Source organism: Brassica napus, chromosome C9 (assembly GCF_020379485.1).
Source record: "Brassica napus cultivar Da-Ae chromosome C9, Da-Ae, whole genome shotgun sequence".
Taxonomy (NCBI): domain Eukaryota; kingdom Viridiplantae; phylum Streptophyta; class Magnoliopsida; order Brassicales; family Brassicaceae; genus Brassica; species Brassica napus.
Window position 1 is genome coordinate 20,043,325 of NC_063452.1, and position 8,419 is coordinate 20,051,743.

Genomic DNA, 8,419 nt, shown 5'->3' on the forward strand with positions numbered 1-8,419 from the left:
CTAAATCCCTCTCTGGTAGTTTTAAATCTTATGTGAACATTTTAAATGGTTTATTTAACTACATTATTAGATATATGCCTTTATACTCTTCAATATATATATAAATATAAATAATTTCATGCTAATTTTCAACAATTTAGTATCTATATCAAACAGATTAATTTTAATGATTATTTTTTATTAATTAATTTTATTTTATATTATTTTCATCTAAATTAAATAAATTTGTTCTAGAAAATTTTATATTTTTAAAAGCATTAAGTTAGATTAACAATTTTTATCTGTTTTCATTGATAATTTTTAATTATCTTGAGCACTCTTTAAAATTTATAGCCTCAACATATATTTTAACGCCACAACAAGTGATTCTTATTGAGTATGATTTTGTGGCGAGTAATAACAATTAATAAATTTAGATGTCACTTCTCTTTGAAGATATCAACATATGAAATATTTTCATAAGTTAAATAATTTTATCTTCAAGTAGTAAAATCGATGTTAATATACATCGTAATATTTATTTCTAATAAGCATTCACATGTTATTATAATATTATATTAATTTCATATTTAGTTATTCTTCTTTATTATTTATTTTAGAGATTAATTTTCTAATCATATTAGAAAATTTGGAAAATTATTTATATTCAGAACCAATATATTATTTATTTTAAAGGTTTTTTTATACATTAAGTGAATTTTTATTATATTTTTTTTTAATAATTTAACATTTTTACATTAATTTACCATTTTATTTTGGTATAAAATGTATTTTGGATCTATTATACATTAGAAGACGTAATTTATTTTGTTAGTATTACTATTTTGATTTTCTATTTACCATAACAGTTACCATGTGTTAAGTAATTTTTCAAATGTTAATATTAATTTTGTTTTATTTTAAAAGATATTTTCTGTAAATATATAATTTAGATAATAAATTAAGATAAACAGTCATGTTTTGATTAGTTATTTTAAATTTTATGCGGACACTCTCAATAATCCACACTACATGCAAACTCATCAATCAAAATGTTAAATAATTTTGGTAAGGATTAAATAATCATTTTAATCTTAAATATTTGCATATTTGCATAAAACAATCATGTATTCCATCAAGATATTCCACAACTTGTCTCACTAACGATATATTAAACAATATTCTCACTGTATAAAACATTACGTTTCTTCCTCTTCGTTTACCCAATCTGGTTTGTTGATCAATATTTAAATCTGTTTTGTTGATTTATCAAATTTTCTTTCATAAGTCCAAAAATATTGTCATATTTGGTTTACACAACATGATCCTAAGAGATTCAGGATCACCGTAAACCATTGAAGAATCATAATTTATCGGTGGGATGTCCCTGCTATTTTATATGCTTATGCTTTAGGGTAAATACAACTTAAGTTTCTCAATGTTTGTGCAACTGTTACCTGGTTCAAGAAAACAGAATATTTAATTACTAAATCATCTGAATTGCATAAAAACGTGAACCATATTATTAAATTGTAATCTAAAAAGTATGATCAATCTATCTAAGGAAAATGGCAATATTAAATATCAAATGTGAATTTAACATTTAAAAAACTTTACCTAAGAAAAGAGTGAATAGCATAAAGTTTTTTTAATTAACCTATGGGATCCCGAATCTATGAAAATATATATGTTAATCCCCTATATATTATTTGAGAAACATTGCAACATTTTTTTTGTAACCACGTGTCATCATTAGAATGATTCTTAGAATTTTTAGAGAAATAGGTTGGTCTATTTAAATATATAATAAATTTTTTATTAAACCACAATAAATACATTATTAATGTGATTCATTATTTCCTTAAATAAAATTACGGAATTACCTAATGTGGTTAAAGTATATATGACGATTAATGATTTTGAATAATAAAGATTTGATAAAAATAAGTATGTATTATAATTATATTTGTTTAATTTTAAACTATTAAAATAAATTAAACAATCATAGTAACTATATAATAAAAATTTAAAAAACTTATTTATATATTATATTTTGAATTTTTAAAAATGAGTATAAACTACTAAAACTGTTAAAAGTTTTACATTCAAATTTTGTGATCTATGATTTAAAGCTTTTGTTATGACATGATACACATAATTGAAAAATAATATAAGTTGAAAGTCTCATTTAATAAGTATCAAAAATAAAAGATATATAAATATATGTATCATTTTAAATTAAACTATATGCCATCTAAAAATACATAAAAATCGTAATTTTGAAATTTACTTTGAACATTTTTTTGATAAAAAAAATTGAAAACATATTGACAACTTAATTTTTTAAAATATTATAAATTACTTAAACCACTATTCACACAGTGAAAATTTTGTTGTTACTAATTTAGACTTTTTGCTATAACAGATACAAATGATAAAAAAAAATGTGAGCAAAAAGTATCATCTAATAAATATTAATATTAACATATACCATATATACGTTACTATCATTTAAATTTAATTATATATCATATCAAATAAAAAAAATATTTTTTTGATTTATTAAATTTATTTATATTTTTTTGATTTATTAAATTTATTTATATGTTCGCACCAATTTAATTATATAAGTAGTAGATAATAACTTTTTAATTATTCAATATATATTTATTATTTCATAATATTCTATAAACATATAATATATAAAATAATTTATATATATAATGTTCATTCCGTTCAAAGCGCGGATCTTAACCTAAGCAATAAATACGTATCCGATAAATACAACCCAAAGCTCGTCCACCAGTAGATCACCGTCACGTTAAATAATAGAAAGTTGTGTTTAATGGTATAATAAATTGATGTGGCGATATCAAAATACAAAAGCTTTTTCGTAATGAAATTTTTCCTTTTTCTTCAAAGGAAATTTTGAAAATGCACTAATTAATTTAGTGGTTTCTATTTTATCTAATCTATTAATTTAGAGTCCTATTTTTTATTTACCATTAACAAGTCATATTAGAACTACTTATAGAATTAATTAATATGACATATTTGATTATTTACATTAATAGTAAACCAACTATATATTTGAATTTATTTTTTTTTAATTATCACAAATCTGTTGAGAAAGAATTTAACAAAATCTTACTTAAAATTTTAAATATTTTTATTAAATAACATATTAATTAATTTCGTAATTAGTAATATAATATTGTTATAAATCAATGTTAACTAAACTTTTATTATAAACAAGAGAATAAAAAAATTATATAATATATTTTATAAATTCAATAATTATATTCTGTATTATATAAAAATAGAAGTACTATATGAATTAAATATGAAAAAATTATATTAAATAGGTAAATTAACAAATTTTATTTTTTAAATTGTTTCATTTAAATAAATTATAACTCATCATTAAAACGGGTTAAAATTCGTAAACTATATAATATTTTTATATAAAAATAAATTTATTAACATAGATTAAACTTATATATCTACAACTATATATTATCTTTTTATTTATTTTGAAACTCTCAACAATATATTGTTTAAAAAGTTTATATACAAAAATATAACAGTATATAGATCATATACTATTTAAAAAATATTTTATTAGAAAACTATGAAATTTTTGTAATTCATTTAAAATATTAACTAGGATACTACCCACGTTAAAACGTGGAATATGTTTTTAAATTTTCAAAATCTACAAAAGGAAATTGTAAATGTTAGGTTGTATGTTGATAATGTGGGTTTCGGCTCCACATTTATTTTTACAAATACCTGTTATGTTAATAATTTGAGTTTAATATAATATTTTGTTTTTACTTTGACACATTATGCTCACTAAACAATTTGTTATGAAGAATAAACCAACATATTTTAACTATTTTATTCCTGTTGAAAAAACGTTTTTGGATATCTATTGGAAAATAAAATGTAAACCATATTTATAGGGTTTGATAGCTAAAACAATAATATATAAATATTTTTTTTACAATTTTGAATTTTAAAAGGTAGATTTGGGAGAATATATTTCAGAATATCATGTTTTATTTAATAGATTAGATATTTTATTGATTAAGGTAAAATATCAAATAAGACATATTAATAATTTAAAATTAGTCCAACATAGGGTACGATTGGTAATGGCTGTACCTTTAAAAAATTTGCTGTAGAAAAAAATTTGTAGATTTTTTGCTCTGGTTTTAGATTTTATTGCTTTAGAGTTTTAAGGAAAGCTCCAAATAATTGCTCTGGATTTTTGATTATGTAGAGCACTTGTACAGCTTTAGGTTATTTCAAAAGCCGTGATTTTGAAAATTTTATTAAAGTTTTATTGCTGTGAATTTAGTGTTGTAGAAATAAATGGAGTTGTGGACAGCACCTACAACCACTACCAATCACACTCATACTCTTATACAGTAGATAAAAATAGGATTCTAAATTAATAAAATAGATGACAAATGAAATTTTAATTATATATCTTTTAATTATAACAAAATCTGTTGAGAAAAACTTAGTAAATAATAGAAAAATTCAAATATTTTTTTTATAAAATACTGTATTAATGTAGTAATAAAAACATATTCAAAGTTCATGTAATCTTCCAAACTCAAAAATAGTAGTGTAATTTTGTAAAGTTTTCTTGAAAAATATAAAATTTTGAAAATAAATATCGAAACTCAAAATGATAATATTTCAAATTTTACAAAATATAAAATCATAGATAATAAATAATAACTTTTTTGAAATGCACCGCTAAAAAACAAACTATATATGTTGTAAAAACTTAAAAAAATCTAATATCTTGAAATCTTAATAAAAAATAAAAAGAAAACTTAATATTATAACATCCAAAAAATATTATGTATCAATAAAATTTCTAAAATAATATGATAGATGCTACTATGTATAAAATTTACTAAAATAATAGGGCTATATTATTTAAATAAAACAATATTTTTACTTATAAATCCGGTAAAATACTAAAATAATATATGTTAAAATATTTTTTTAAACACAACATGTAAATATCAATTATCTTAAACATATGTGTTTTCTATAATATAAATAAATAAATTTAAAAAATGTATTATAGTAAAATATATTAATTAAAGAAAAAAACACATTTTGAAAGAGGTTGCCTATTTGATTATTGATTATTTCATATTGTTATTTTATTGTGCTTAACTAAAAAATATATTTGTAAGTAATAAAAATTATTAATAAAGTAAAATGTAGTAAACAAATCACTATATATATATATATTAATAATACAGAATAAGAAATATAAACAATAATATTATAGAGTTACACAATATATAATACTAAATTGGAAACTATATATATTTAAAACATTTGTAATAATATCAAATACAATTATAAAATGAAAAAATATCTGCATGGACGTGCGGGTTAAAATTTATTTTATTATTAACTTAGCTTCTCCTGTTTTATTTTGAAAAACAATTTTTTGAAAATACTTACAGTTTTAAACATAATAATTTTAAATAACGGTTTTTTATATTTTGATTATTGGTTTAAAATCATAGATATTCTCAATGGTTTATAGTTTCAATTTTTATATAGTATAGACTAGTTGTATCAAATATAGAATTAGTCCATGGTTATAGATCAGAGAGAGTTGTCATTGATGAAATAGACTAATAGTAGATTTCAAAAGAAATAGAGACTATGTGCAAACCATAACATATGGAAAGAAGAAAGAGAAATTAAGAAAGTGATTAAGCCCTTTTTCAAAAAAAAAAATTAAGAAAGTGATGAAGATTAAAAGGGTTGAGTTCCTAAACCCCTCTGTGAACCCAATTACCCTATGTATTCCCCCTAATACTACTAACCTCTTGACCAAATCACCCAAAAATATAAATTCTCTGTATATTTCCGCCTAATATCCTTAGCTCTGCCCAGATCCCCCTTTCTAATTCAATTGTGAAATCAAGATTAAAAATTAATCAATTGCGTTTTGCAATTGCGATTGCCCATTAACTACTTCTGACCCGACCCGGCATATTAACATAACCATTGCTTTTTGGGGGGGGAGACACAATGAAGACTTGCAGAGGAGAGAAAGAGACGACAAGGAAGAAGATTAGAGAGAGATAAAGAGAGTGGAGAGCACAGAGTGCAGATGAGAGAGATAAATCGACTCTTTTACCCGTGGACGAAACAGAGGCGTTAGAGACACGACGAAGAAGAAACAGTGCAGAGGAGAGAGAGAGAGACGACAACGAAGAAGAACATAGATAGAGAGACGACAAAGAAGAACAGGGAGAGTGAGTGACGAAGAACAGGGAGAGTGAGTGACGAAGAACAAAGAGAGAGAGAGAGAGAGATAGTGACGAAGCAGAGATGGCGAGAGGGAGAGAGAGTGACGAAGCAGAGATGGCAAGAGGGAGAGAGAATCACGAAGCATAGACGATGACGTCGAGGGAAAGAGAGTATGGAGGATCTTCAAGGAGCTCTTGTTATCAGGTATAAAGAAGACTTAAGAAGCATGAAAAAATGTTGAAACCAAATTGTTGACAGCTTTTGTTTCGGATTATGTTTTTAAGACTTCAAAAAAATGTGTGTTTTGACTCATGTATGGAGTCTTTTATTCTAATGTAAGACGTGCTTTGGTGTTTTAGACAAATGCAAGATACTCTATTTGTGGCTTGTGTTTTAGACATATTAGTCCTAACTCTGAATAACATACCAAGATAAATAAACCTCCAAAACACATGACAAGTTCACTACATAAAGACAACCCCAAACACAGAAGAGAAATTCATGTTGCAACGATAACCCCGAACACATAAGAGAAACACTACATCATATACTCAAACTCAAACACATGTTACCACGTCTCTTCTTCTTAAGTCATCCACACAAAGACCCCTTTCCATAACCATTTCATATCATAGCTTTCAATTATTTCTTCATTCCCAAGCAATACAATCTCATCCGTTTTACCACTCGTCTCTCCTTCTTCCATCTTCTCAAGCCTTATTTTTTTTTTCCTCAATCATACTCTTTCACATCGACATCGTCTCTGCTTCGTGACTCTCGCCATCTCCCTCTCGCCATCTCTGCTTCGTCACTCTCTCTCTCTCTGTTCTTCGTCACTCTCTCTGGCTTCGTCTCTCTCTCCAATTTTCGTCATCGTCGTCTTCTCTCTCTCTGTTCTTGGTCGTCTGTCTCTCTGTTCTACATCGTCCCTCTCTCTTCTTATGTTCTTCGTCGTGTCTGTAACTGAGAAATAATCAGACCAAAACCTAATTTTAATTTACCCCTTTTTTAAGTTAAAATCGGGTTATGTTAATATGCCGGGTCGGGTCAGAAGTAGTTAATGGGCAATCGCAATTGCAAAACGCAATTCATTAATTTTAATCTTGATTTCACAATTGAATTAGAGAGGGGGATCTGGGCAGAGCTAACGATATTAGGGGGAAATATGCAGAGAATTTATATTTTTGGGTGGTTTGGCCGAGAGGCTAGTAGTATAGGGGGAATACATAGGGTAGTTGGGTTTACAGAGGGGTTGTTTAGGCAGTCAACCCTGATTAAAATAAACTAAAATAAATTTTGGATATACCCTTAAGATGCGGGAGACTAAGCTTCTCCGATCTCATCTATAAATTCCCGACGTCTGTGAAACAACAACCACAACCCCTTTTCCTACCTCTCTCTATCAATACTTTTCTCTCCTTTGGCCTCGTCCTTCTCCTTCGCCAACGTTAACACAACGTGACGGTAAGATTAGTTACAAGTTTATTGTATCTTCATCCAAATTTCGCACACACTTAAAAGTATTTTATTATGTATATTTTAATAGTCTTGCACCACAAAAAAAAATCTTACTATTAAGTTTTGATTGTATTATCATTAAAAATACAATATTTACAATAACAAACAAAAAGATACACGGTATTAAATTTTGTAAGTGCACGTAAACAGGAGAGACAAGAGAGGCACTACAAAAAAAAAAGTCTACATTGATAGCATATTGTTATAACACGTTTTACTGAATTGTTATCGTAGATGATTTAGAAATTTCCGGATTCATATAATAGCGTTAGATAAACGCTATGATAGAAAAGAACATAAATAGCATTTAATTAATGCTATTTTGAAAATTAAGTGAAGGGGAAGATAAAATTATCGATTCCGCCAATACTTCGTGGGAAAGTAGATTTAAGCGCCAAAGACATTATTTTAGCGACTTCAGTAATGCTATCAAAAACATATAATAGCATTTGTCTAACGCTAGAAAAGCTATTTGAATCATTAAACTCTAAACATGGTTTTAAACCCTAAACTCTAAAGAAAACCCTTATCACTTTAATTTTTTCATATTATAACTTCAAATCTTAAAATTAAACTCAAAATTTAATTTTTTTAATCTTAAACAATAATTTCCTAAACATGA